This window comes from Papio anubis, chromosome 11, assembly GCF_008728515.1.
Source record: "Papio anubis isolate 15944 chromosome 11, Panubis1.0, whole genome shotgun sequence".
Taxonomy (NCBI): domain Eukaryota; kingdom Metazoa; phylum Chordata; class Mammalia; order Primates; family Cercopithecidae; genus Papio; species Papio anubis.
Window position 1 is genome coordinate 99760875 of NC_044986.1, and position 7452 is coordinate 99768326.

The 7452-nt window shown below is 42.3% G+C and overlaps 1 protein-coding gene across 3 annotated transcripts in view; it reads right to left on the reverse strand.

Annotated features, from left to right (window-relative positions):
- Positions 1 to 7076, reverse strand: part of LOC101007826 (amyloid beta A4 precursor protein-binding family B member 1-interacting protein) — a 128878-nt gene extending 121802 nt beyond the window's left edge. For all 3 annotated transcript variants that reach the window (XM_031652449.1, XM_031652447.1, XM_031652448.1), the window contains exons 1-2: positions 6396 to 7076; positions 5986 to 6187 (exon numbers count right to left, since the gene is read on the reverse strand). The gene's annotated coding sequence lies outside the window, so the exon portion shown is untranslated. The remainder of the gene's footprint in view (positions 1 to 5985; positions 6188 to 6395) is intronic.
- Between the last annotated feature and the right edge of the window lie 376 nt (positions 7077 to 7452).

A 7452-nucleotide genomic window follows, 5' to 3' on the forward strand; every position in this document is an offset into this window, starting at 1 on the left:
CCACCACACAGCCTATGTCCCATTTCTTAAACTGTGTAGCCTTGGGCAAATTTCCTGAACTCCCTTAATTGCCATTTCGAATTTGCAAAATAGGAGCAATAACAGTATCTTCTCAAATAGTTACCCTGCTCTTAACCTTATATATGATAAGCACATCAATATTCCCAATCAATACTTCATATCTACATCTAGAATTGAACTTCTAATCATCTCCCCTCCAACTTGCCCACTTTAGTTGATGACAATTTCATCCTTCCACTTGTTTAGGCCACAGACTTCGAAGTCATCCTTGACTCCACTTTCTCAAACCCCCCACATTCCTTCTGTTGGGAAATCTTGTTGGCTCTACCTTCAAAATATACGCAGAATCCAACGCTTTGTCATGGATTCCTTGCTTTCACCTCTGCTCCCCCAGGTTTATTCTCGAGCAGTCAGAGTGAGCCTTAAGTCAGATCATGTTATTCGCCTTCTCAGAATCCTGCAATGGCCCCTCCATTTCACTCGGTGTGAAAGTCAAAGTTTTATAATGGCCTCTGGAACCCCACATGATCTGCTATCTCCCTGCCTTTCTCATACTTCTCCAACCACATCTATTTCTCTCTCCCTTGCTTATTTACCTCTAACTACGTGGACCTTCTTGTTGCTTCTCAAATCCCCAGATATGCCCCTGCCCTACAGCCTTGACTATTCCCTGTGCTTGGAACACTGTTCCCCCAGATAGCCACTTGGTTAACTCCATTGTCTCCTACAAACTTTTGCTGAAATCCTCTCAATGAGGCCCAGCCTGACCACTTATTTCATATTGCAACTTCACCTTGCTTTTCATTTACTAATACCTATATTATTTACTTATTTATTATGCTTATTGATTAGCATCTGTATCTGCCCACCAGAATACAAACTCCATAAATGCAGACATCTTTGTCTCTTGTTCACTGACATTCCTTGCATCTATCATAGTGCTTAGCAAACATTTTTGACTGAAAATGATTGAATCGTATTTAAACTGGAGATCTGGTCGGGCACAGTGGCTCATGTCTGTGATCCCAAGACTCTGAGAGCCCAAGTTGGAAGGATCACTTGAGCCCAGGAGGTCGAGACCAGCCTGGGCAACAAAATGAGACCCTGTCTCTATAAAGAACTTTTTAAAATTAGCTGGGCATGGTAACACGCACCTGCAATCCCAGCTACCTGAGGGGCTGAGGCAGGAGGATTGCTTGAGCCCAGGAGGTTAAGGTGCAGTGAGCCTTAATCATGCCGCTGCACTCTAGCCTAGACCCTGTCTCAAAAATGAATGAATGAGTGAATAAATAAGTAAATAAATAGTGGTGATCACTTCCTAGGTTATATATTCTTTTTTTTTTTTGCCTCCTTTATTTATTTTCCTCATATAAGTTACTTTTTTTTTGGACATGGAGTTTCACTCTTGTTGCCCCAGCTGGAGTGCAATGGCACAATCTCGGCTCACTACAGTCTCTGCCTCCCAGGTTCAAGCGATTCTCCTGCGTCAGCCTCCTGAGTGGCTGGGATTACAGGCATGTACCACCACACCCGGCTAATTTTTTTGTAGTTTTAGTAGAGACAGGGTTTCACCACATTGGTCAGGCTGGTCTTGAACTCCTGACCTCAAGTGATCCTCCTGCCTCAGCCTCCCAAAGTGCTGGGGTCACAGGTGTGAGCCACCGTGCCCAGCCACATATTCTTTATTCCACTTAAAAATCATAGTTATTTACTGATGATTCTTGGTCACTTTATCAATGTCTAAGGTAGCACAATTTCTGTGGTACTTACTATTAACTATTTCTAATACATGTTGTTTTTATGCTATTCAATTAAAGTAAGCTGTCTTTACTGAACAGCACACACTACTTGTGACCACCCAGAGTCGGTGGGGAACCTGACACCAGTCTACCATGCCAGTGTTCATTAATCCCCAGTTTGACACCATCCTTTACAAATGTATGTACAGGCTTCCTACAAGCTTTGTAAAAATTAGCACATTCAGAAGAATGATCACCTCTAGCTGAGAAATGGGGAAATGTTATTGGAAGGAGACCAGGAAATGCCTTGGAAAATATTCTACTTCTTAAGCTGGGTGATAGGTACCTAGATGTTGGCTTTATTATTATTTGCTATGATTTATAGGTATACATCATCTTTTGTAGATATGAAACATTTCATAATAAAACGTGAAGGAAGAAATGAATCTAGTCATGATTCACTTGCTCTAATATCATTTTTTATTTCTCTCCAGTTTGATGTGATGTAGCTGTCTGGATGCAAACCTTCCTGTCAGTTTGCGGAAACACAACTGCCGGGTGATTTAGCGTGTATCCCCCATCCTAGCCCACAACCATCTCACTGATGAGTCTATGACATGAGACTAAATAAAACAGATCCCCAACAGAATCAGAAAAAAATATTAAATTCACTGCTTTGTTGATTTAATCCACCTAGCCGGCTGTCACATGGGATTAGAATAAAATAAACACAAAAATGAAAACACACGATTGCTAACAAAGCAGATTCTTTTTTCAAGACACATGTAAAGATAATAACTTCAAAGTTGATTATAGTGTCTTGTCTTCCCAAGAATAACAAGACAAGTTCTTTCTTGGTTTCCTTCTATTCATTCTTCTCCCCTGACCCTGGTTGGGGGAGACCAGGGACCCTGATATGTAGTCCCACAGCACTCAACTCTAGTTCCACACGGAATTCTACATGTCCTCTTACATCTAGTTACATCTCCTCTTCCAGACTATAAACTCATTGTGGAAAGGCCCCAGGTTTTTTCATGGGTGCTACTATCAGATGGCCCAGTTCAAACAACAGCTCTGTTTCTTACTTCCTGCGTAAGTTTCTTACCCTTTCTGTGCTTTCATCTTGATATGACGATTAACAAGATGACACATCTAAATTAGTTAGTACAGGGCCAGGTAGCATTTATAAGTAAACATTATAATAATTATTATTTACTATTACTATATGATGATCAAAGAGAAAACTGAGTTGACAGAGAAGAAAGAAAATAACTCTTATGATTCTTAATTATTCAAGTTCATGGTCAATGCTCAGGAAATGTTTGAAAACTGAGTCATGGAATCAAGCTCCAGAATATGTGGGATAATGAGAATGTTACCTCTCTGCTTGCTCATGCCTGAGGTTTGGGACCAGTGGAGCCAATGGGATCTCAGGGGCTTGTGACATTTCCATGGTACCACTCAGTGAAATTAATATATTCTGCATATTTAGTCAACATCTTCAGAGTCCTCATTTTGGAGTCACAAACTGGCTAGGAAATGATGATGCAGTGGTGGCAGGTCACATCTTCTAGTCCCCCAAAGCTGTCCTCAGGGTCTGCCCTTCCACACTGCAGGTACAATCTAGTCTCTTTAACTGGGTATACGTGTAAAGGTATTCCTTCATGTGGCTAGTTCTCTCTTTTCAAGAGAAATCTAATGATTACTGTTCTGGATATCTAGCAGTTTTCTCTGAAAGTCATGTTTCTCATGATAATTAAAAGTGTAATACATATTAAAAAATCCCCATGCAACCAGTGTAGAAACCTTACACCTTAAAATCTGGCATTTATTATGTACACGAATTTATAATAAATGCTTAAGCTTTAAGTGACTTGCCTCTTAGATGACATCAGTGACATAAAACACACACATACATTTTCATACTGAGAAAATACCAGTCGTGTTAATAAAAATTGTTGTATTTTGAGGTGAGAATTCGTAAGATCACTCTAGTCCCCATAAAATAAACTCATGAGGTCCTATAAAATTGTAATGATTGTGGTCCAATAGGCTATGGCAGGCAGACAATTTATTATAAGATTTGTGGACTCACTAAAATGTTTTAGGCATAAAAATAATTAAAATAAAATTGAAGAGAATTAGAAGTAAATGAAAATAATAATGCTTTTTGAAAGTAAGATGGCTTAAAGAAAATTCAAAGTGGCATATCAAACAGACATTTATGGCAATGAACTTTAGAAGTAGCTCATTCTAATATTAATATGGAACTATTTAAAACTTTCATTGATGAGTGAAAAAGGGCAAATCAATAATGGATAACTGGAGAACATTCTTAGGATATAAAAATACAAAAAATGTAATAAATACTATAAAACCTAGTAAGTATTGTGTTTAAGATTTAAAGTAATGCCATAAAGTAATTCTTATTACAAAGTTATATTTCTTGAGAAATGGCAATTGAAGGATTTCAAAATATTATATTGACCTGTTCAAGTTTGGGCTCTTTCTTATCTCAGTTTTCAAATAAGACGAAAGTTTGCCTTTTTATCTATAAGCCAGATATTGACTGTGCTTTTACAGGAACTTCTCAGAAACAAAAGACCTCAAAGATGTTGATATTTCAGAATGTAAGAAAATCTGTTATCACGATTATAATTATTTTCTCCATTTTAAAAAAATTCATGATCAGCAATTCTAATGTTGCCAGTATTCCAGTTGGGACCAGTTCAAAGAATTATAGCAACTCCTAAATTGCTATTTTAAGGACAGACATAATGTAGTCCAATCATCTCACTTGACTGATGTTATCTGAAGTCCAGGGAGAAGTCATGCAAGTTAATCAAGATAATCCTTATCTAGTTGGGGCAGATATAAGAGCCAGAACCCAGGTCTCCCAAGTGCTAAGAAAAGACACAAATATTAGTAATTATTAATAGTTCAGGAATTAATAGTTTAAGTAATTATTAATAGTTTAAGGACACACATTATTAATAGTTTAAGGATGAAGTTAAATTTCTTAGACCTTTCACAACACATGTTGAGCAGACAGGAAATACCACTAGAAGACGTTACAAAGTATTTCTCAGCAGATCCTTGCTAATTTCGCCAGCCAGCATCATCGTCCTGGCCCATGTGCCATCCATTATTCCAGTGAGGCCAGAGGGAAAATCGCTGCTCTAGGTTTATGAAAAACGACAAACTTTTCTTTTCTGAAATTTCTGTCTGGAGACCCAGATTTTAAAAAGAATACTAGCTAGTACCAGCGCCTTTGTTTAAACCACGTTATGCCACCAGAAAAAAACATCTCGAGGCGTAATAAACTAAGGGGCCTTTTTCTTCCGTTACTTTCCTCTAGTACTCCGTCTCGTTAAGGATCTCATGAAAAGTTCTTTTTGTACCGCTGTGCCCTGAGTGGCTCTAGGAAACACATTTCACGTTCCACAGAGGTATGAATGCTAAGAAATATCTTCCTGGAAGGAAAGTAAGAGGTACACCAGGCTAGGTCTTTGGCGGAACACCTGCGCAGAGATTCTTGGAGCCAACAGGACACCCTAGTTAGTTTTCTTCATTCTATAAAAGCCCCTCTGAATATCCATTTCAAGCCAAATTACGAAACTTATGCCTTGTGTCCAAATCTACCTTTATGGTATTTTAAAATGAAAACGAGAATAATTCAGGGGAAAACGTTGTTTTTAAAAAGAAGAAAGAGTTGTCTAAAAGTTTTAGAGGAAGAAAACTCTCTAAAATGCATCAGACGGCGAGCCACACTCAAATTCTCACACGGCTGGCATTTAATCTACAGTGCCCGAAAAGGCCCCTCAAGAATGCCTCCAGATTCGGGTAGATTAGGGCTCCTGGACCTGCTGACCTGCTGACCTGCTGGACGTGCAAGAGCTCATAGCAGTTCCCCGTTTGACCTTGCAGCAATTTCCTGGGAAGGAAATCTGTCAAATCTGATGCAATAGCTCGGGAAAAGGCAAGCCCGAACCCCAAACCCCCACACCCCGACCCTCGCGAGCCGAGTCCAGTGTGGAGATCAGCCGAGGGGACCCTGGGGATCCGCTGTGCTCGAGGGCCACGCCGGGGGGCGCGCGTTCACGAGGCCAGAGCCTGGAGCAGCGCCCGGCATCGGACCCCATGGGCTTGACGAACGGGTTCCTTACAGCCCCGAGGGGCCCGTGCTGGCCCTCCCAGGGCTCCCGGGACCGGGAGCGCCACTTACCTCGACTGCTCTGCCAGGCGCGGCGGGGCGCGGGAAGGCAGCGGGACTCTGGCGGGGAAAGCGAAGTGCGGTGCAGACGGCCGCACCCGGGCTCCAGGTCGCTACCCCGGGGAGGAAGTGCTGTCAGCCCTGCCCTTCCCACGCAGCGCGCAGACGTGTGGCGCTATCCGAGCTGCTTTGCTCCGAGGTGCAAGGAGGGCCCCTGGTTAGAGACAGTGGGACAGACAAGCATTCGCGTAAAGGACTCCGAGTTAGGGGCTGCTTTCTCCAACTCTTGGAGTCTGCGCCTGATTTTCTATCCCCCAGCCCACCCCTACTACACAACAACTTTGAAGGGATTTTTTTTTTTTTTTTTTTTTTTTTTTAAATTCTGGGAAACGTTGCGCCTTCCTCTCTCATCCCTCCCCTACCTGAGCCGCGCGCGCCCTCCTCTCAGGAGCGTCTCCTGGCGAATGGACCCATTTTGCAGCCTAGACGCGAGAGGGACTAAGGGACTTGGGGCCAAGTGATGGTTCCACCAAAGACTGAGAGGCCGATTTGTGTTGCAACGGTCTGCCTAAGTGTTTACTTCAGCACTTTCTGGGCTTCCTCTTTTGGGCCGATTGTGCAAGGCTTCCCGGCCGCCTGCAGCCCGCCCTCAGGGGACGTGGTGCAGGGCTAGACTGGCAACACGCGCGTCCGGGCCCGGAGTTCAGCTGTCTCTCGGGTGGGAGTGGAGGAAGGGCGCACTGGGCAGAGGCCCTTTCTCAGCCGTCAGGTTGGTAACCTCACCCTCCTCCGTCCTCCCCACGTTTAAACACGCTCAGTTGGCGGGCCGGGGTGTAGAGGAATGGCACTATCATGCATTCCTCATAGAAATCCAAAATGGTCTGAACCTCGTGGAAGAGAATTGAGCAGTATCTATTTAACTTATGTATGGATTCGCCTTTTGACCCCGTCATCCCACTTCCAAGAGTGTAAAAACGAAGATCTGCTGATGAAAATAAGTAACGCACACGGCAAAGGGCACTCATGGACTCACTATTTGCAATAGCAAAGGACTGGCTGGAAATAGCACCTGTCAGTTGGGAGTGGAGTTTCCTGAGAGAAAGTTGCTGGAGAGATCTGAAAATACTGAAGTTAAAATCAGTTATGATTTGTAAATGCGGTTGAATAACCCTCCTCTTCTCCTTTACAGCTGTGTCTTCAAAGGCTTATATGTCGGGGAAGGTGGTGGAGATATAAAGAAAGAAATTAGACGCATGTGTTAATTAGGCAATTTCAAATAGTTCTGTCATTTATTTAATGAGAAACTATTTCCTAAGCACCTACACTTCTAAGAACAATGAAAATGGAACAATTTCTGCTCTCATGCATGGTGCATTCTATTTGGTAGAAAGCAGACAATAAACAAATTAATATTTAACATGTCAAGGAATGTAAGTGTTTTTGAGGAAAGTTAAAAGCTGAGGGACAGAGAGTGATGGG